The 18,242-nt window shown below is 58.2% G+C and overlaps 5 non-coding genes and 5 pseudogenes across 5 annotated transcripts; all 10 read right to left on the bottom strand.

The window, feature by feature from the left end:
- Nucleotides 1–1,244: 1,244 nt before the first annotated feature.
- On the bottom strand, nucleotides 1,245–1,363 carry LOC147329379 (5S ribosomal RNA; annotated as a pseudogene).
- A 2,200-nt stretch (nucleotides 1,364–3,563) lies between these two features.
- On the bottom strand, nucleotides 3,564–3,682 carry LOC147329378 (5S ribosomal RNA). Its single transcript, XR_015129467.1, has one exon. It is a non-coding gene; the product is annotated as a 5S ribosomal RNA (ribosomal RNA).
- Nucleotides 3,683–4,938: 1,256 nt separating this feature from the next.
- LOC147329377 (5S ribosomal RNA) lies at nucleotides 4,939–5,057 on the bottom strand. Its single transcript, XR_015129466.1, has one exon. It is a non-coding gene; the product is annotated as a 5S ribosomal RNA (ribosomal RNA).
- A 1,525-nt stretch (nucleotides 5,058–6,582) lies between these two features.
- Nucleotides 6,583–6,701, bottom strand: LOC147329376 (5S ribosomal RNA; annotated as a pseudogene).
- Nucleotides 6,702–8,682: 1,981 nt separating this feature from the next.
- Nucleotides 8,683–8,801, bottom strand: LOC147329375 (5S ribosomal RNA; annotated as a pseudogene).
- A 1,564-nt stretch (nucleotides 8,802–10,365) lies between these two features.
- LOC147329374 (5S ribosomal RNA) lies at nucleotides 10,366–10,484 on the bottom strand (annotated as a pseudogene).
- A 1,379-nt stretch (nucleotides 10,485–11,863) lies between these two features.
- Nucleotides 11,864–11,982, bottom strand: LOC147329373 (5S ribosomal RNA; annotated as a pseudogene).
- A 1,135-nt stretch (nucleotides 11,983–13,117) lies between these two features.
- Nucleotides 13,118–13,236, bottom strand: LOC147329372 (5S ribosomal RNA). The gene has a single exon (XR_015129575.1). It is a non-coding gene; the product is annotated as a 5S ribosomal RNA (ribosomal RNA).
- A 2,267-nt stretch (nucleotides 13,237–15,503) lies between these two features.
- Nucleotides 15,504–15,622, bottom strand: LOC147329371 (5S ribosomal RNA). Its single transcript, XR_015129464.1, has one exon. It is a non-coding gene; the product is annotated as a 5S ribosomal RNA (ribosomal RNA).
- Nucleotides 15,623–17,774: 2,152 nt separating this feature from the next.
- Nucleotides 17,775–17,893, bottom strand: LOC147329370 (5S ribosomal RNA). The gene has a single exon (XR_015129462.1). It is a non-coding gene; the product is annotated as a 5S ribosomal RNA (ribosomal RNA).
- Nucleotides 17,894–18,242: the final 349 nt, after the last annotated feature.

Genomic DNA, 18,242 nt, shown 5'->3' with positions numbered 1-18,242 from the left:
TGTAAGTGGCCTCAGCCAGCAGCCACAGGCCCTGGTGTGGTGTAAGTGGCCTGAGCAAGAGCCACAGGCCCTGGTGTGGTGTAAGTGGCCTGAGCAAGAGCCACAGACCCTGGTGTGGTGTAAGTGGCCTGAGCAAGAGCCACAGACCCTGGTGTGGTGTAATTGGCCTCAATAGCAACTAATGCCCTGGTGTGGTGTAAGTGGCCTCAGCCAGCAGCCACAGGCCCTGGTGTGGTGTAAGTGGCCTGAGCAAGAGCCACAGGCCCTGGTGTGGTGTAAGTGGCCTGAGCAAGAGCCACAGGCCCTGGTGTGGTGTAATTGGCCTCAATAGCAACTAATGCCCTGGTGTGGTGTAGGTGGCCTCAGCCAGCAGCCACAGGCCCTGGTGTGGTGAAAGTGGCCTCAGCCAGCAGCCACAGGCCCTGGTGTGGTGTAGGTGGCCTCAGCCAGCAGCCACAGGCCCTGGTGTGGTGTAGGTGGCCTCAGCCAGCAGCCACAGGCCCTGGTGTGGTGTAAGTGGCCTCAGCCACAGGCCCTGGTGTGGTGTAGGTGGCCTCAGCCAGCAGCCACAGGCCCTGGTGTGGTGTAGGTGGCCTCAGCCAGCAGCCACAGGCCCTGGTGTGGTGTAAGTGGCCTCAGCCAGCAGCCACAGGCCCTGGTGTGGTGTAAGTGGCCTGAGCAAGAGCCACAGACCCTGGTGTGGTGTAATTGGCCTCAGCCAGCAGCCACACGCCCTGGTGTGGTGTAATTGGCCTCAGCCAGCAGCCACACGCCCTGGTGTGGTGTAAGTGGCCTGAGCAAGAGCCACAGGCCCTGGTGTGGTGTAAGTGGCCTGAGCAAGAGCCACAGACCCTGGTGTGGTGTAAGTGGCCTCAGCCAGCAGCCACACGCCCTGGTGTGGTGTAAGTGGCCTGAGCAAGAGCCACAGACCCTGGTGTGGTGTAATTGGCCTCAATAGCAACTAATGCCCTGGTGTGGTGTAGGTGGCCTCAGCCAGCAGCCACAGGCCCTGGTGTGGTGAAAGTGGCCTCAGCCAGAGCCACAGGCCCTGATGTGGTGTAAGTGGCCCCAGCCGGTCCCTCAGGCCCTTGTGTGGTGTAGGTTGCATCAGCTAGCAGCACAAGACATTGGAAAAGAGCCAAAAGCAGTGTCGTTAATGTGCCCTCATTAATGGGCAGCTGCTTTTGGTCTTTTAATACACCCCTTCTCTGGATCAAAAGCGGTTCAATGACATGAAAATGAAAGGCTTACAGGACCAGGTATTCCCAGGCAGTCTCCCATCCAAGTACTAACCAAGCCCAGCCCTGCTTAGCTTCCGAGATCAGACGAGGTTGGGCGTGCTCAGGGTGGTATGGCCGTAAGCTGCTGGCTCCAGCACAATGTCTCAATTTATGGATTCAAGTGATTAGGTGGCAAGTACCTGAAGTTACGAAGACAATGCTATAACCATACCTGCATGTTTGCATAATACCCTAACCCAAAGGCTCAGTTTGGCATTTATCCAACAGCACAGGCCCTGGATTGTTGAAGATGGCCTCAGGAACCAGCACAGGGCCTGGTGTGTTGTACATGGCCACAGCAAGGAGCACAGGGCCTGGTTTGGTGAAGATGGCCTCGGCCAGAAGCGCAGGGCCTGGTGTGATGTGAGTGGCCTGAGCAAGAGCCACAGGCCTTGGTGTGGTGTAAGTGGCCTCAGCCAGCAGCCACAGGCCCTGGTGTGGTGTAAGTCGCCTCAGCCAGAAGCCACAGGCACTGGTGTGGTGTAAGTGGCCTCAGCCAGCAGCAAAAGGGCCCTGGTGTGGTGTAAGTGGCCTCAGCCAGCAGCCACAGGCCCTGGTGTGGTGTAGGTGGCCTCAGCCAGCAGCCACAGGCCCTGGTGTGGTGTAAGTGGCCTCAACCAGCAGCCACAGGCCCTGGTGTGGTGTAAGTGGCCTCAGCCAGCAGCCACAGGCCCTGGTGTGGTGTAAGTGGCCTCAGCCAGTGCCACAGGCCCTGGTGTGGTGTAAGTGGCCTGAGCAAGAGCCACAGACCCTGGTGTGGTGTAATTGGCGTCAGCCAGCAGCCACAGGCCCTGGTGTGGTGTAAGTCGCCTCAGACAGAAGCCACAGGCACTGGTGTGGTGTAAGTGGCCTCAGCCAGCAGCAAAAGGGCCCTGGTGTGGTGTAAGTCGCCTCAGCCAGCAGCCACAGGCCCTGGTGTGGTGTAGGTGGCCTCAGCCACCAGCCACAGGCCCTGGTGTGGTGTAAGTGGCCTCAGCCAGCAGCCACAGGCCCTGGTGTGGTGTAAGTGGCCTCAGCCAGCAGCCACAGGCCCTGGTGTGGTGTAAGTGGCCTCAGCCAGTGCCACAGGCCCTGGTGTGGTGTAAGTGGCCTGAGCAAGAGCCACAGGCCCTGGTGTGGTGTAAGTGGCCTGAGCAAGAGCCACAGGGCCTGGTTTGGTGAAGATGGCCTCGGCCAGAAGAGAAGGGCCTGGTGTGATGTGAGTGGCCTGAGCAAGAGCCACATACCCTGGTGTGGTGTAATTGGCCTCAATAGCAACTAAGGCCCTGGTGTGGTGTAAGTGGCCTGAGCAAGAGCCACATACCCTGGTGTGGTGTAATTGGCCTCAATAGCAACTAAGGCCCTGGTGTGGTGTAGGTGGCCTCAGCCAGCAGCCACAGGCCCTGGTGTGGTGTAAGTGGCCCCAGCCGGTCACTCAGGCCCTGGTGTGTTTTACATGGCCACAGCAAGCAGCACAGGGCCTGGTTTGGTGAAGATGGCCTCAGCAAGCAGCCACAGGCCCTGGTTTGGTGTAAGTGGCCTCAGCCAGCAGCCACAGGCCCTGGTGTGGTGTAAGTGGCCTCAGCCAGCAGCCACAGGCCCTGGTGTGGTCTAAGTGGCCTCAGCCAGTGCCACAGGCCCTGGTGTGGTGTAAGTGGCCTGAGTAAGAGCCACAGGCCCTGGTGTGGTGTAAGTGGCCTCAGCCAGCAGCCACAGGCCCTGGTGTGGTGTAAGTGGCCTGAGCAAGTGCCACAGGCCCTGGTGTGGTGTAAGTGGCCTAAGCCAGAGCCACAGGCCCTGGTGTGGTGTAAGTGGCCTGAGCAAGAGCTACAGGGCCTGGTTTGGTGAAGATGGCCTCGGCCAGAAGCGCAGGGCCTGGTGTGATGTGAGTGTCCTGAGCAAGAGCCACAGGCCCTGGTGTGGTGTAATTGGCCTCAATAGCAACTAAGGCCCTGGTGTGGTGTAAGTGGCCTGAGCAAGAGCCACATACCCTGGTGTGGTGTAATTGGCCTCAATAGCAACTAAGGCCCTGGTGTGGTGTAGGTGGCCTCAGCCAGCAGCCACAGGCCCTGGTGTGGTGTAAGTGGCCTCAGCCAGAGCAACAGGCCCTGATGTGGTGTAAGTGGCCCCAGCCGGTCACTCAGGCCCTGGTGTGGTGTAGGTGGCATCAGCTAGCAGCACAAGACATTGGAAAACAGCCAAAAGCAATGTCGTTAATGTGCCCTCATTAATGGGGAGCTGCTTCTGGTCTTTTAATACACCCCTTCTCTGGATCAAAAGCGGTTCAATGACATGAAAATCAAAGGCTTACAGCACCAGGTATTCCCAGGCAGTCTCCCATCCAAGTACTAACCAAGCCCAGCCCTGCTTAGCTTCCGAGATCAGACGAGGTCGGGCGTGCTCAGGGTGGTATGGCCGTAAGCTGCTGGCCCCAGCACAATGACTCAATTTATGGATTCAAGTGATTAGGTGGCAAGTACCTGAAGTTACGAAGACAATCCTATAACCATACCTGCATGTTTGCATAATACCCTAACCCAAAGGCTCAGTTTAGCATTTATCCAACAGCACAGGCCCTGGATTGTTGAAGATGGCCTCAAGAACCAGCACAGGACCTGGTGTGTTTTACATGGCCACAGCAAGCAGCACAGGGCCTGGTTTGGTGAAGATGGCCTCAGCAAGCAGCCACAGGCCCTGGTTTGGTGTAAGTGGCCTCAGCTAGCAGCCACAGGCCCTGGTGTGGTGTGAGTGGCCTCAGCCAGCAGCCACAGGCCCTGGTGTGGTCTAAGTGGCCTCAGCCAGTGCCACAGGCCCTGGTGTGGTGTAAGTGGCCTAAGCCAGAGCCACAGGCCCTGGTGTGGTGTAAGTGGCCTCAATAGCAAATAAGGCCCTGGTGTGGTGTAAGTGGCCTGAGCAAGAACCACAGGGCCTGGTTTGGTGAAGATGGCCTCGGCCAGAAGCGCAGGGCCTGGTGTGATGTGAGTGGCCTGAGCAAGAGCCACAGGCCCTGGTGTGGTGTAAGTGGCCTCATTCAGCAGCCACAGGCCCTGGTGTGGTGTAAGTGGCCTCAGCCAGAAGCCACATGCACTGGTGTGGTGTAAGTGGCCTCAGCCAGCAGCAAAAGGGCCCTGGTGTGGTGTAGGTGGCCTCAGCCAGCAGCCACAGGCCCTGGTGTGGTGTAAGTGGCCTCAATAGCAACTAAGGCCCTGGTGTGGTGTAAGTGGCTTCAGCCAGCAGCCACAGGCCCTGGTGTGGTGTAAGTGGCCTCAGCCAGCAGCCACAGGCCCTGGTGTGGTGTAGGTGGCCTCAGCCAGCAGCCACAGGCCCTGGTGTGGTGTAAGTGGCCTCAATAGCAACTAAGGCCCTGGTGTGGTGTAAGTGGCTTCAGCCAGCAGCCACAGGCTCTGGTGTGGTGTAACTGGCCTCAGCCAGCAGCCACAGGCCCTGGTGTGGTGTAAGTGGCCTCAGCCAGAGCCACAGGCCCTGATGTGGTGTAAGTGGCCCCAGCCGGTCACTCAGGCCCTGGTGTGGTGTAGGTGGCATCAGCTAGCAGCACAAGACATTGGAAAACAGCCAAAAGCAGTGTCGTTAATGTGCCCTCATTAATGGGCAGCTGCTTTTGGTCTTTTAATACACCCCTTCTCTGGATCAAAAGCGGTTCAATGACATGAAAATCAAAGGCTTACAGCACCAGGTATTCCCAGGCAGTCTCCCATCCAAGTACTAACCAAGCCCAGCCCTGCTTAGCTTCCGAGATCAGACGAGGTCGGGCGTGCTCAGGGTGGTATGGCCGTAAGCTGCTGGCTCCAGCACAATGTCTCAATTTATGGATTCAAGTGATTAGGTGGCAAGTACCTGAAGTTACGAAGACAATGCTATAACCATACCTGCATGTTTGCATAATACCCTAACCCAAAGGCTCAGTTTGGTATTTATCCAACAGCACAGGCCCTGGATTGTTGAAGATGGCCTCAGGAACCAGCACAGGGCCTGGTGTGTTGTACATGGCCACAGCAAGGAGCACAGGGCCTGGTTTGGTGAAGATGGCCTCGGCCAGAAGCGCAGGGCCTGGTGTGATGTGAGTGGCCTGAGCAAGAGCCACAGGCCTTGGTGTGGTGTAAGTGGCCTCAGCCAGCAGCCACAGGCCCTGGTGTGGTGTAAGTCGCCTCAGCCAGAAGCCACAGGCACTGGTGTGGTGTAAGTGGCCTCAGCCAGCAGCCACAGGCCCTGGTGTGGTGTAGGTGGCCTCAGCCAGCAGCCACAGGCCCTGGTGTGGTGTAGGTGGCCTCAGCCAGCAGCCACAGGCCCTGGTGTGGTGTAAGTGGCCTCAGCCAGCAGCCACAGGCCCTGGTGTGGTGTAAGTGGCCTGAGCAAGAGCCACAGGCCCTGGTGTGGTGTAAGTGGCCTGAGCAAGAGCCACAGACCCTGGTGTGGTGTAATTGGCCTCAATAGCAACTAATGCCCTGGTGTGGTGTAGGTGGCCTCAGCCAGCAGCCACAGGCCCTGGTGTGGTGTAAGTGGCCTGAGCAAGAGCCACAGGCCCTGGTGTGGTGTAAGTGGCCTGAGCAAGAGCCACAGGCCCTGGTGTGGTGTAATTGGCCTCAATAGCAACTAATGCCCTGGTGTGGTGTAGGTGGCCTCAGCCAGCAGCCACAGGCCCTGGTGTGGTGAAAGTGGCCTCAGCCAGCAGCCACAGGCCCTGGTGTGGTGTAGGTGGCCTCAGCCAGCAGCCACAGGCCCTGGTGTGGTGTAGGTGGCCTCAGCCAGCAGCCACAGGCCCTGGTGTGGTGTAAGTGGCCTCAGCCACAGGCCCTGGTGTGGTGTAGGTGGCCTCAGCCAGCAGCCACAGGCCCTGGTGTGGTGTAGGTGGCCTCAGCCAGCAGCCACAGGCCCTGGTGTGGTGTAAGTGGCCTCAGCCAGCAGCCACAGGCCCTGGTGTGGTGTAAGTGGCCTGAGCAAGAGCCACACGCCCTGGTGTGGTGTAAGTGGCCTGAGCAAGAGCCACAGACCCTGGTGTGGTGTAATTGGCCTCAATAGCAACTAATGCCCTGGTGTGGTGTAGGTGGCCTCAGCCAGCAGCCACAGGCCCTGGTGTGGTGAAAGTGGCCTCAGCCAGAGCCACAGGCCCTGATGTGGTGTAAGTGGCCCCAGCCGGTCCCTCAGGCCCTTGTGTGGTGTAGGTTGCATCAGCTAGCAGCACAAGACATTGGAAAAGAGCCAAAAGCAGTGTCGTTAATGTGCCCTCATTAATGGGCAGCTGCTTTTGGTCTTTTAATACACCCCTTCTCTGGATCAAAAGCGGTTCAATGACATGAAAATGAAAGGCTTACAGGACCAGGTATTCCCAGGCAGTCTCCCATCCAAGTACTAACCAAGCCCAGCCCTGCTTAGCTTCCGAGATCAGACGAGGTTGGGCGTGCTCAGGGTGGTATGGCCGTAAGCTGCTGGCTCCAGCACAATGTCTCAATTTATGGATTCAAGTGATTAGGTGGCAAGTACCTGAAGTTACGAAGACAATGCTATAACCATACCTGCATGTTTGCATAATACCCTAACCCAAAGGCTCAGTTTGGCATTTATCCAACAGCACAGGCCCTGGATTGTTGAAGATGGCCTCAGGAACCAGCACAGGGCCTGGTGTGTTGTACATGGCCACAGCAAGGAGCACAGGGCCTGGTTTGGTGAAGATGGCCTCGGCCAGAAGCGCAGGGCCTGGTGTGATGTGAGTGGCCTGAGCAAGAGCAAAAGGGCCCTGGTGTGGTGTAAGTGGCCTCAGCCAGCAGCCACAGGCCCTGGTGTGGTGTAGGTGGCCTCAGCCAGCAGCCACAGGCCCTGGTGTGGTGTAAGTGGCCTCAACCAGCAGCCACAGGCCCTGGTGTGGTGTAAGTGGCCTCAGCCAGCAGCCACAGGCCCTGGTGTGGTGTAAGTGGCCTCAGCCAGTGCCACAGGCCCTGGTGTGGTGTAAGTGGCCTGAGCAAGAGCCACAGACCCTGGTGTGGTGTAATTGGCGTCAGCCAGCAGCCACAGGCCCTGGTGTGGTGTAAGTCGCCTCAGACAGAAGCCACAGGCACTGGTGTGGTGTAAGTGGCCTCAGCCAGCAGCAAAAGGGCCCTGGTGTGGTGTAAGTCGCCTCAGCCAGCAGCCACAGGCCCTGGTGTGGTGTAGGTGGCCTCAGCCACCAGCCACAGGCCCTGGTGTGGTGTAAGTGGCCTCAGCCAGCAGCCACAGGCCCTGGTGTGGTGTAAGTGGCCTCAGCCAGCAGCCACAGGCCCTGGTGTGGTGTAAGTGCCCTGAGCAAGTGCCACAGGCCTGGTGTGGTGTAAGTGGCCTGAGCAAGAGCCACAGACCCTGGTGTGGTGTAATTGGCCTCAATAGCAACTAAGGCCCTGGTGTGGTGTAGGTGGCCTCAGCCAGCAGCCACAGGCCCTGGTGTGGTGTAAGTGGCCTCAGCCAGAGCCACAGGCCCTGATGTGGTGTAAGTGGCCCCAGCCGGTCACTCAGGCCCTGGTGTGGTGTAGGTGGCATCAGCTAGCAGCACAAGACATTGGAAAAGAGCCAAAAGCAATGTCGTTAATGTGCCCTCATTAGTGGGCAGCTGCTTTTGGTCTTTTAATACACCCCTTCTCTGGATCAAAAGCGGTTCAATGACATGAAAATGAAAGGCTTACAGCACCAGGTATTCCCAGGCAGTCTCCCATCCAAGTACTAACCAAGCCCAGCCCTGCTTAGCTTCCGAGATCAGACGAGGTCGGGCGTGCTCAGGTGTGGTGAAAGTGGCCTCATCCAGCAGCCACAGGCCCTGGTGTGGTGTAGGTGGCCTCAGCCAGCAGCCACAGGCCCTGGTGTGGTGTAGGTGGCCTCAGCCAGCAGCCACAGGCCCTGGTGTGGTGTAAGTGGCCTCAGCCACAGGCCCTGGTGTGGTGTAGGTGGCCTCAGCCAGCAGCCACAGGCCCTGGTGTGGTGTAGGTGGCCTCAGCCAGCAGCCACAGGCCCTGGTGTGGTGTAAGTGGCCTCAGCCAGCAGCCACAGGCCCTGGTGTGGTGTAAGTGGCCTGAGCAAGAGCCACACGCCCTGGTGTGGTGTAAGTGGCCTGAGCAAGAGCCACAGACCCTGGTGTGGTGTAATTGGCCTCAATAGCAACTAATGCCCTGGTGTGGTGTAGGTGGCCTCAGCCAGCAGCCACAGGCCCTGGTGTGGTGAAAGTGGCCTCAGCCAGAGCCACAGGCCCTGATGTGGTGTAAGTGGCCCCAGCCGGTCCCTCAGGCCCTTGTGTGGTGTAGGTTGCATCAGCTAGCAGCACAAGACATTGGAAAAGAGCCAAAAGCAGTGTCGTTAATGTGCCCTCATTAATGGGCAGCTGCTTTTGGTCTTTTAATACACCCCTTCTCTGGATCAAAAGCGGTTCAATGACATGAAAATGAAAGGCTTACAGGACCAGGTATTCCCAGGCAGTCTCCCATCCAAGTACTAACCAAGCCCAGCCCTGCTTAGCTTCCGAGATCAGACGAGGTTGGGCGTGCTCAGGGTGGTATGGCCGTAAGCTGCTGGCTCCAGCACAATGTCTCAATTTATGGATTCAAGTGATTAGGTGGCAAGTACCTGAAGTTACGAAGACAATGCTATAACCATACCTGCATGTTTGCATAATACCCTAACCCAAAGGCTCAGTTTGGCATTTATCCAACAGCACAGGCCCTGGATTGTTGAAGATGGCCTCAGGAACCAGCACAGGGCCTGGTGTGTTGTACATGGCCACAGCAAGGAGCACAGGGCCTGGTTTGGTGAAGATGGCCTCGGCCAGAAGCGCAGGGCCTGGTGTGATGTGAGTGGCCTGAGCAAGAGCCACAGGCCTTGGTGTGGTGTAAGTGGCCTCAGCCAGCAGCCACAGGCCCTGGTGTGGTGTAAGTCGCCTCAGCCAGAAGCCACAGGCACTGGTGTGGTGTAAGTGGCCTCAGCCAGCAGCCACAGGCCCTGGTGTGGTGTAGGTGGCCTCAGCCAGCAGCCACAGGCCCTGGTGTGGTGTAGGTGGCCTCAGCCAGCAGCCACAGGCCCTGGTGTGGTGTAAGTGGCCTCAGCCAGCAGCCACAGGCCCTGGTGTGGTGTAAGTGGCCTGAGCAAGAGCCACAGGCCCTGGTGTGGTGTAAGTGGCCTGAGCAAGAGCCACAGACCCTGGTGTGGTGTAAGTGGCCTGAGCAAGAGCCACAGACCCTGGTGTGGTGTAATTGGCCTCAATAGCAACTAATGCCCTGGTGTGGTGTAGGTGGCCTCAGCCAGCAGCCACAGGCCCTGGTGTGGTGTAAGTGGCCTGAGCAAGAGCCACAGGCCCTGGTGTGGTGTAAGTGGCCTGAGCAAGAGCCACAGGCCCTGGTGTGGTGTAATTGGCCTCAATAGCAACTAATGCCCTGGTGTGGTGTAGGTGGCCTCAGCCAGCAGCCACAGGCCCTGGTGTGGTGAAAGTGGCCTCAGCCAGCAGCCACAGGCCCTGGTGTGGTGTAGGTGGCCTCAGCCAGCAGCCACAGGCCCTGGTGTGGTGTAGGTGGCCTCAGCCAGCAGCCACAGGCCCTGGTGTGGTGTAAGTGGCCTCAGCCACAGGCCCTGGTGTGGTGTAGGTGGCCTCAGCCAGCAGCCACAGGCCCTGGTGTGGTGTAGGTGGCCTCAGCCAGCAGCCACAGGCCCTGGTGTGGTGTAAGTGGCCTCAGCCAGCAGCCACAGGCCCTGGTGTGGTGTAAGTGGCCTGAGCAAGAGCCACACGCCCTGGTGTGGTGTAAGTGGCCTGAGCAAGAGCCACAGACCCTGGTGTGGTGTAATTGGCCTCAATAGCAACTAATGCCCTGGTGTGGTGTAGGTGGCCTCAGCCAGCAGCCACAGGCCCTGGTGTGGTGAAAGTGGCCTCAGCCAGAGCCACAGGCCCTGATGTGGTGTAAGTGGCCCCAGCCGGTCCCTCAGGCCCTTGTGTGGTGTAGGTTGCATCAGCTAGCAGCACAAGACATTGGAAAAGAGCCAAAAGCAGTGTCGTTAATGTGCCCTCATTAATGGGCAGCTGCTTTTGGTCTTTTAATACACCCCTTCTCTGGATCAAAAGCGGTTCAATGACATGAAAATGAAAGGCTTACAGGACCAGGTATTCCCAGGCAGTCTCCCATCCAAGTACTAACCAAGCCCAGCCCTGCTTAGCTTCCGAGATCAGACGAGGTTGGGCGTGCTCAGGGTGGTATGGCCGTAAGCTGCTGGCTCCAGCACAATGTCTCAATTTATGGATTCAAGTGATTAGGTGGCAAGTACCTGAAGTTACGAAGACAATGCTATAACCATACCTGCATGTTTGCATAATACCCTAACCCAAAGGCTCAGTTTGGCATTTATCCAACAGCACAGGCCCTGGATTGTTGAAGATGGCCTCAGGAACCAGCACAGGGCCTGGTGTGTTGTACATGGCCACAGCAAGGAGCACAGGGCCTGGTTTGGTGAAGATGGCCTCGGCCAGAAGCGCAGGGCCTGGTGTGATGTGAGTGGCCTGAGCAAGAGCCACAGGCCTTGGTGTGGTGTAAGTGGCCTCAGCCAGCAGCCACAGGCCCTGGTGTGGTGTAAGTCGCCTCAGCCAGAAGCCACAGGCACTGGTGTGGTGTAAGTGGCCTCAGCCAGCAGCAAAAGGGCCCTGGTGTGGTGTAAGTGGCCTCAGCCAGCAGCCACAGGCCCTGGTGTGGTGTAGGTGGCCTCAGCCAGCAGCCACAGGCCCTGGTGTGGTGTAAGTGGCCTCAGCCAGCAGCCACAGGCCCTGGTGTGGTGTAAGTGGCCTCAGCCAGCAGCCACAGGCCCTGGTGTGGTGTAAGTGGCCTCAGCCAGTGCCACAGGCCCTGGTGTGGTGTAAGTGGCCTGAGCAAGAGCCACAGACCCTGGTGTGGTGTAATTGGCCTCAGCCAGCAGCCACAGGCCCTGGTGTGGTGTAAGTCGCCTCAGACAGAAGCCACAGGCACTGGTGTGGTGTAAGTGGCCTCAGCCAGCAGCAAAAGGGCCCTGGTGTGGTGTAAGTCGCCTCAGCCAGCAGCCACAGGCCCTGGTGTGGTGTAGGTGGCCTCAGCCACCAGCCACAGGCCCTGGTGTGGTGTAAGTGGCCTCAGCCAGCAGCCACAGGCCCTGGTGTGGTGTAAGTGGCCTCAGCCAGCAGCCACAGGCCCTGGTGTGGTGTAAGTGGCCTCAGCCAGTGCCACAGGCCCTGGTGTGGTGTAAGTGGCCTGAGCAAGAGCCACAGGCCCTGGTGTGGTGTAAGTGGCCTGAGCAAGAGCCACAGACCCTGGTGTGGTGTAATTGGCCTCAATAGCAACTAATGCCCTGGTGTGGTGTAGGTGGCCTCAGCCAGCAGCCACAGGCCCTGGTGTGGTGAAAGTGGCCTCAGCCAGAGCCACAGGCCCTGATGTGGTGTAAGTGGCCCCAGCCGGTCACTCAGGCCCTTGTGTGGTGTAGGTTGCATCAGCTAGCAGCACAAGACATTGGAAAAGAGCCAAAAGCAGTGTCGTTAATGTGCCCTCATTAATGGGGAGCTGCTTTTGGTCTTTTAATACACCCCTTCTCTGGATCAAAAGCGGTTCAATGACATGAAAATCAAAGGCTTACAGAACCAGGTATTCCCAGGCAGTCTCCCATCCAAGTACTAACCAAGCCCAGCCCTGCTTAGCTTCCGAGATCAGACGAGGTCGGGCGTGCTCAGGGTGGTATGGCCGTAAGCTGCTGGCCCCAGCACAATGTCTCAATTTATGGATTCAAGTGATTAGGTGGCAAGTACCTGAAGTTACGAAGACAATGCTATAACCATACCTGCATGTTTGCATAATACCCTAACCCAAAGGCTCAGTTTGGCATTTATCCAACAGCACAGGCCCTGGATTGTTGAAGATGGCCTCAGGAACCAGCACAGGGCCTGGTGTGTTGTACATGGCCACAGCAAGGAGCACAGGGCCTGGTTTGGTGAAGATGGCCTCGGCCAGAAGCGCAGGGCCTGGTGTGATGTGAGTGGCCTGAGCAAGAGCCACAGGCCTTGGTGTGGTGTAAGTGGCCTCAGCCAGCAGCCACAGGCCCTGGTGTGGTGTAAGTCGCCTCAGCCAGAAGCCACAGGCACTGGTGTGGTGTAAGTGGCCTCAGCCAGCAGCCACAGGCCCTGGTGTGGTGTAGTTGGCCTCAGCCAGCAGCCACAGGCCCTGGTGTGGTGTAGGTGGCCTCAGCCAGCAGCCACAGGCCCTGGTGTGGTGTAAGTGGCCTCAGCCAGCAGCCACAGGCCCTGGTGTGGTGTAAGTGGCCTGAGCAAGAGCCACAGGCCCTGGTGTGGTGTAAGTGGCCTGAGCAAGAGCCACAGACCCTGGTGTGGTGTAATTGGCCTCAATAGCAACTAATGCCCTGGTGTGGTGTAGGTGGCCTCAGCCAGCAGCCACAGGCCCTGGTGTGGTGTAAGTGGCCTCAGCCAGCAGCCACAGGCCCTGGTGTGGTGTAAGTGGCCTGAGCAAGTGCCACAGGCCTGGTGTGGTGTAAGTGGCCTGAGCAAGAGCCACAGACCCTGGTGTGGTGTAATTGGCCTCAATAGCAACTAAGGCCCTGGTGTGGTGTAGGTGGCCTCAGCCAGCAGCCACAGGCCCTGGTGTGGTGTAAGTGGCCTCAGCCAGAGCCACAGGCCCTGATGTGGTGTAAGTGGCCCCAGCCGGTCACTCAGGCCCTGGTGTGGTGTAGGTGGCATCAGCTAGCAGCACAAGACATTGGAAAAGAGCCAAAAGCAATGTCGTTAATGTGCCCTCATTAGTGGGCAGCTGCTTTTGGTCTTTTAATACACCCCTTCTCTGGATCAAAAGCGGTTCAATGACATGAAAATGAAAGGCTTACAGCACCAGGTATTCCCAGGCAGTCTCCCATCCAAGTACTAACCAAGCCCAGCCCTGCTTAGCTTCCGAGATCAGACGAGGTCGGGCGTGCTCAGGGTGGTATGGCCATAAGCTGCTGGCCCCAGCACAATGACTCAATTTATGGATTCAAGTGATTAGGTGGCAAGTACCTGAAGTTACGAAGACAATCCTATAACCATACCTGCATGTTTGCATAATACCCTAACCCAAAGGCTCAGTTTAGCATTTATCCAACAGCACAGGCCCTGGATTGTTGAAGATGGCCTCAGGAACCAGCACAGGGCCTGGTGTGTTGTACATGGCCACAGCTAGCAGCACAGGGCCTGGTTTGGTGAAGATGGCCTCGGCCAGAAGCGCAGGGCCTGGTGTGATGTGAGTGGCCTGAGCAAGAGCCACATACCCTGGTGTGGTGTAATTGGCCTCAATAGCAACCAAGGCCCTGGTGTGGTGTAGGTGGCCTCAGCCAGCAGCCACAGGCCCTGGTGTGGTGTAAGTGGCCTCAATAGCAACTAAGGCCCTGGTGTGGTGTAAGTGGCCTGAGCAAGAGCCACATACCCTGGTGTGGTGTAATTGGCCTCAATAGCAACTAAGGCCCTGGTGTGGTGTAGGTGGCCTCAGCCAGTGCCACAGGCCCTGGTGTGGTGTAAGTGGCCTGAGCAAGAGCCACAGACCCTGGTGTGGTGTAATTGGCCTCAGCCAGCAGCCACAGGCCCTGGTGTGGTGTAAGTCGCCTCAGACAGAAGCCACAGGCACTGGTGTGGTGTAAGTGGCCTCAGCCAGCAGCAAAAGGGCCCTGGTGTGGTGTAAGTCGCCTCAGCCAGCAGCCACAGGCCCTGGTGTGGTGTAGGTGGCCTCAGCCACCAGCCACAGGCCCTGGTGTGGTGTAAGTGGCCTCAGCCAGCAGCCACAGGCCCTGGTGTGGTGTAAGTGGCCTCAGCCAGCAGCCACAGGCCCTGGTGTGGTGTAAGTGGCCTCAGCCAGTGCCACAGGCCCTGGTGTGGTGTAAGTGGCCTGAGCAAGAGCCACAGGCCCTGGTGTGGTGTAAGTGGCCTGAGCAAGAGCCACAGGCCCTGGTTTGGTGAAGATGGCCTCGGCCAGAAGAGCAGGGCCTGGTGTGATGTGAGTGGCCTGAGCAAGAGCCACAGACCCTGGTGTGGTGTAATTGGCCTCAATAGCAACTAAGGCCCTGGTGTGGTGTAGGTGGCCTCAGCCAGCAGCCACAGGCCCTGGTGTGGTGTAAGTGGCCTCAATAGCAACTAAGGCCCTGGTGTGGTGTAAGTGGCCTGAGCAAGAGCCACATACCCTGGTGTGGTGTAATTGGCCTCAATAGCAACTAAGGCCCTGGTGTGGTGTAGGTGGCCTCAGCCAGCAGCCACAGGCCCTGGTGTGGTGTAAGTGGCCCCAGCCGGTCACTCAGGCCCTGGTGTGTTTTACATGGCCACAGCAAGCAGCACAGGGCCTGGTTTGGTGAAGATGGCCTCAGCAAGCAGCCACAGGCCCTGGTTTGGTGTAAGTGGCCTCAGCCAGCAGCCACAGGCCCTGGTGTGGTGTAAGTGGCCTGAGCAAGAGCCACAGGCCCTGGTGTGGTGTAATTGGCCTGAGCAAGAGCCACAGACCCTGGTGTGGTGTAATTGGCCTCAATAGCAACTAATGCCCTGGTGTGGTGTAGGTGGCCTCAGCCAGCAGCCACAGGCCCTGGTGTGGTGAAAGTGGCCTCAGCCAGCAGCCACAGGCCCTGGTGTGGTGTAGGTGGCCTCAGCCAGCAGCCACAGGCCCTGGTGTGGTGTAGGTGGCCTCAGCCAGCAGCCACAGGCCCTGGTGTGGTGTAAGTGGCCTCAGCCACAGGCCCTGGTGTGGTGTAGGTGGCCTCAGCCAGCAGCCACAGGCCCTGGTGTGGTGTAGGTGGCCTCAGCCAGCAGCCACAGGCCCTGGTGTGGTGTAAGTGGCCTCAGCCAGCAGCCACAGGCCCTGGTGTGGTGTAAGTGGCCTGAGCAAGAGCCACACGCCCTGGTGTGGTGTAAGTGGCCTGAGCAAGAGCCACAGACCCTGGTGTGGTGTAATTGGCCTCAATAGCAACTAATGCCCTGGTGTGGTGTAGGTGGCCTCAGCCAGCAGCCACAGGCCCTGGTGTGGTGAAAGTGGCCTCAGCCAGAGCCACAGGCCCTGATGTGGTGTAAGTGGCCCCAGCCGGTCCCTCAGGCCCTTGTGTGGTGTAGGTTGCATCAGCTAGCAGCACAAGACATTGGAAAAGAGCCAAAAGCAGTGTCGTTAATGTGCCCTCATTAATGGGCAGCTGCTTTTGGTCTTTTAATACACCCCTTCTCTGGATCAAAAGCGGTTCAATGACATGAAAATGAAAGGCTTACAGCACCAGGTATTCCCAGGCAGTCTCCCATCCAAGTACTAACCAAGCCCAGCCCTGCTTAGCTTCCGAGATCAGACGAGGTCGGGCGTGCTCAGGGTGGTATGGCCGTAAGCTGCTGGCTCCAGCACAATGTCTCAATTTATGGATTCAAGTGATTAGGTGGCAAGTACCTGAAGTTACGAAGACAATGCTATAACCATACCTGCATGTTTGCATAATACCCTAACCCAAAGGCTCAGTTTGGCATTTATCCAACAGCACAGGCCCTGGATTGTTGAAGATGGCCTCAGGAACCAGCACAGGGCCTGGTGTGTTGTACATGGCCACAGCAAGGAGCACAGGGCCTGGTTTGGTGAAGATGGCCTCGGCCAGAAGCGCAGGGCCTGGTGTGATGTGAGTGGCCTGAGCAAGAGCCACAGGCCTTGGTGTGGTGTAAGTGGCCTCAGCCAGCAGCCACAGGCCCTGGTGTGGTGTAAGTCGCCTCAGCCAGAAGCCACAGGCACTGGTGTGGTGTAAGTGGCCTCAGCCAGCAGCCACAGGCCCTGGTGTGGTGTAGTTGGCCTCAGCCAGCAGCCACAGGCCCTGGTGTGGTGTAGGTGGCCTCAGCCAGCAGCCACAGGCCCTGGTGTGGTGTAAGTGGCCTGAGCAAGAGCCACAGGCCCTGGTGTGGTGTAAGTGGCCTGAGCAAGAGCCACAGACCCTGGTGTGGTGTAATTGGCCTCAATAGCAACTAATGCCCTGGTGTGGTGTAGGTGGCCTCAGCCAGCAGCCACAGGCCCTGGTGTGGTGTAAGTGGCCTCAGCCAGCAGCCACAGGCCCTGGTGTGGTGTAAGTGGCCTGAGCAAGTGCCACAGGCCTGGTGTGGTGTAAGTGGCCTCAGCCAGCAGCCACAGGCCCTGGTGTGGTGTAAGTGGCCTCAGCCAGTGCCACAGGCCCTGGTGTGGTGTAAGTGGCCTGAGTAAGAGCCACAGGCCCTGGTGTGGTGTAAGTGGCCTCAGCCAGCAGCCACAGGCCCTGGTGTGGTGTAAGTGGCCTGAGCAAGTGCCACAGGCCCTGGTGTGGTGTAAGTGGCCTAAGCCAGAGCCACAGGCCCTGGTGTGGTGTAAGTGGCCTGAGCAAGAGCCACAGGGCCTGGTTTGGTGAAGATGGCCTCGGCCAGAAGAGCAGGGCCTGGTGTGATGTGAGTGGCCTGAGCAAGAGCCACATACCCTGGTGTGGTGTAATTGGCCTCAATAGCAACTAAGGCCCTGGTGTGGTGTAAGTGGCCTGAGCAAGAGCCACATACCCTGGTGTGGTGTAATTGGCCTCAATAGCAACTAAGGCCCTGGTGTGGTGTAGGTGGCCTCAGCCAGCAGCCACAGGCCCTGGTGTGGTGTAAGTGGCCTCAGCCGGTCACTCAGGCCCTGGTGTGTTTTACATGGCCACAGCAAGCAGCACAGGGCCTGGTTTGGTGAAGATGGCCTCAGCAAGCAGCCACAGGCCCTGGTTTGGTGTAAGTGGCCTCAGCCAGCAGCCACAGGCCCTGGTGTGGTGTAAGTGGCCTCAGCCAGCAGCCACAGGCCCTGGTGTGGTCTAAGTGGCCTCAGCCAGTGCCACAGGCCCTGGTGTGGTGTAAGTGGCCTGAGTAAGAGCCACAGGCCCTGGTGTGGTGTAAGTGGCCTCAGCCAGCAGCCACAGGCCCTGGTGTGGTGTAAGTGGCCTGAGCAAGTGCCACAGGCCCTGGTGTGGTGTAAGTGGCCTAAGCCAGAGCCACAGGCCCTGGTGTGGTGTAAGTGGCCTGAGCAAGAGCCACAGGGCCTGGTTTGGTGAAGATGGCCTCGGCCAGAAGCGCAGGGCCTGGTGTGATGTGAGTGGCCTGAGCAAGAGCCACAGGCCCTGGTGTGGTGTAATTGGCCTCAATAGCAACTAAGGCCCTGGTGTGGTGTAAGTGGCCTGAGCAAGAGCCACAGACCCTGGTGTGGTGTAATTGGCCTCAATAGCAACTAAGGCCCTGGTGTGGTGTAGGTGGCCTCAGCCAGCAGCCACAGGCCCTGGTGTGGTGTAAGTGGCCTCAGCCAGAGCAACAGGCCCTGATGTGGTGTAAGTGGCCCCAGCCGGTCACTCAGGCCCTGGTGTGGTGTAGGTGGCATCAGCTAGCAGCACAAGACATTGGAAAACAGCCAAAAGCAATGTCGTTAATGTGCCCTCATTAATGGGGAGCTGCTTTTGGTCTTTTAATACACCCCTTCTCTGGATCAAAAGCGGTTCAATGACATGAAAATGAAAGGCTTACAGCACCAGGTATTCCCAGGCAGTCTCCCATCCAAGTACTAACCAAGCCCAGCCCTGCTTAGCTTCCGAGATCAGACGAGGTCGGGCGTGCTCAGGGTGGTATGGCCGTAAGCTGCTGGCCCCAGCACAATGTCTCAATTTATGGATTCAAGTGATTAGGTGGCAAGTACCTGAAGTTACGAAGACAATCCTATAACCATACCTGCATGTTTGCATAATACCCTAACCCAAAGGCTCAGTTTGGCATTTATCCAACAGCACAGGCCCTGGATTGTTGAAGATGGCCTCAAGAACCAGCACAGGACCTGGTGTGTTTTACATGGCCACAGCAAGCAGCACAGGGCCTGGTTTGGTGAAGATGGCCTCAGCAAGCAGCCACAGGCCCTGGTTTGGTGTAAGTGGCCTCAGCTAGCAGCCACAGGCCCTGGTGTGGTGTGAGTGGCCTCAGCCAGCAGCCACAGG

Source organism: Aulonocara sp. 'chitande type north' Nkhata Bay, linkage group LG5, assembly GCF_057382095.1.
Source record: "Aulonocara sp. 'chitande type north' Nkhata Bay isolate Kocher_YH1m ecotype deep benthic linkage group LG5, A_spYH_male_GT1.1, whole genome shotgun sequence".
In the NCBI taxonomy this organism is placed as follows: domain Eukaryota; kingdom Metazoa; phylum Chordata; class Actinopteri; order Cichliformes; family Cichlidae; genus Aulonocara; species Aulonocara sp. 'chitande type north' Nkhata Bay.
This window is presented reverse-complemented; position numbering and strand designations above follow the sequence as displayed.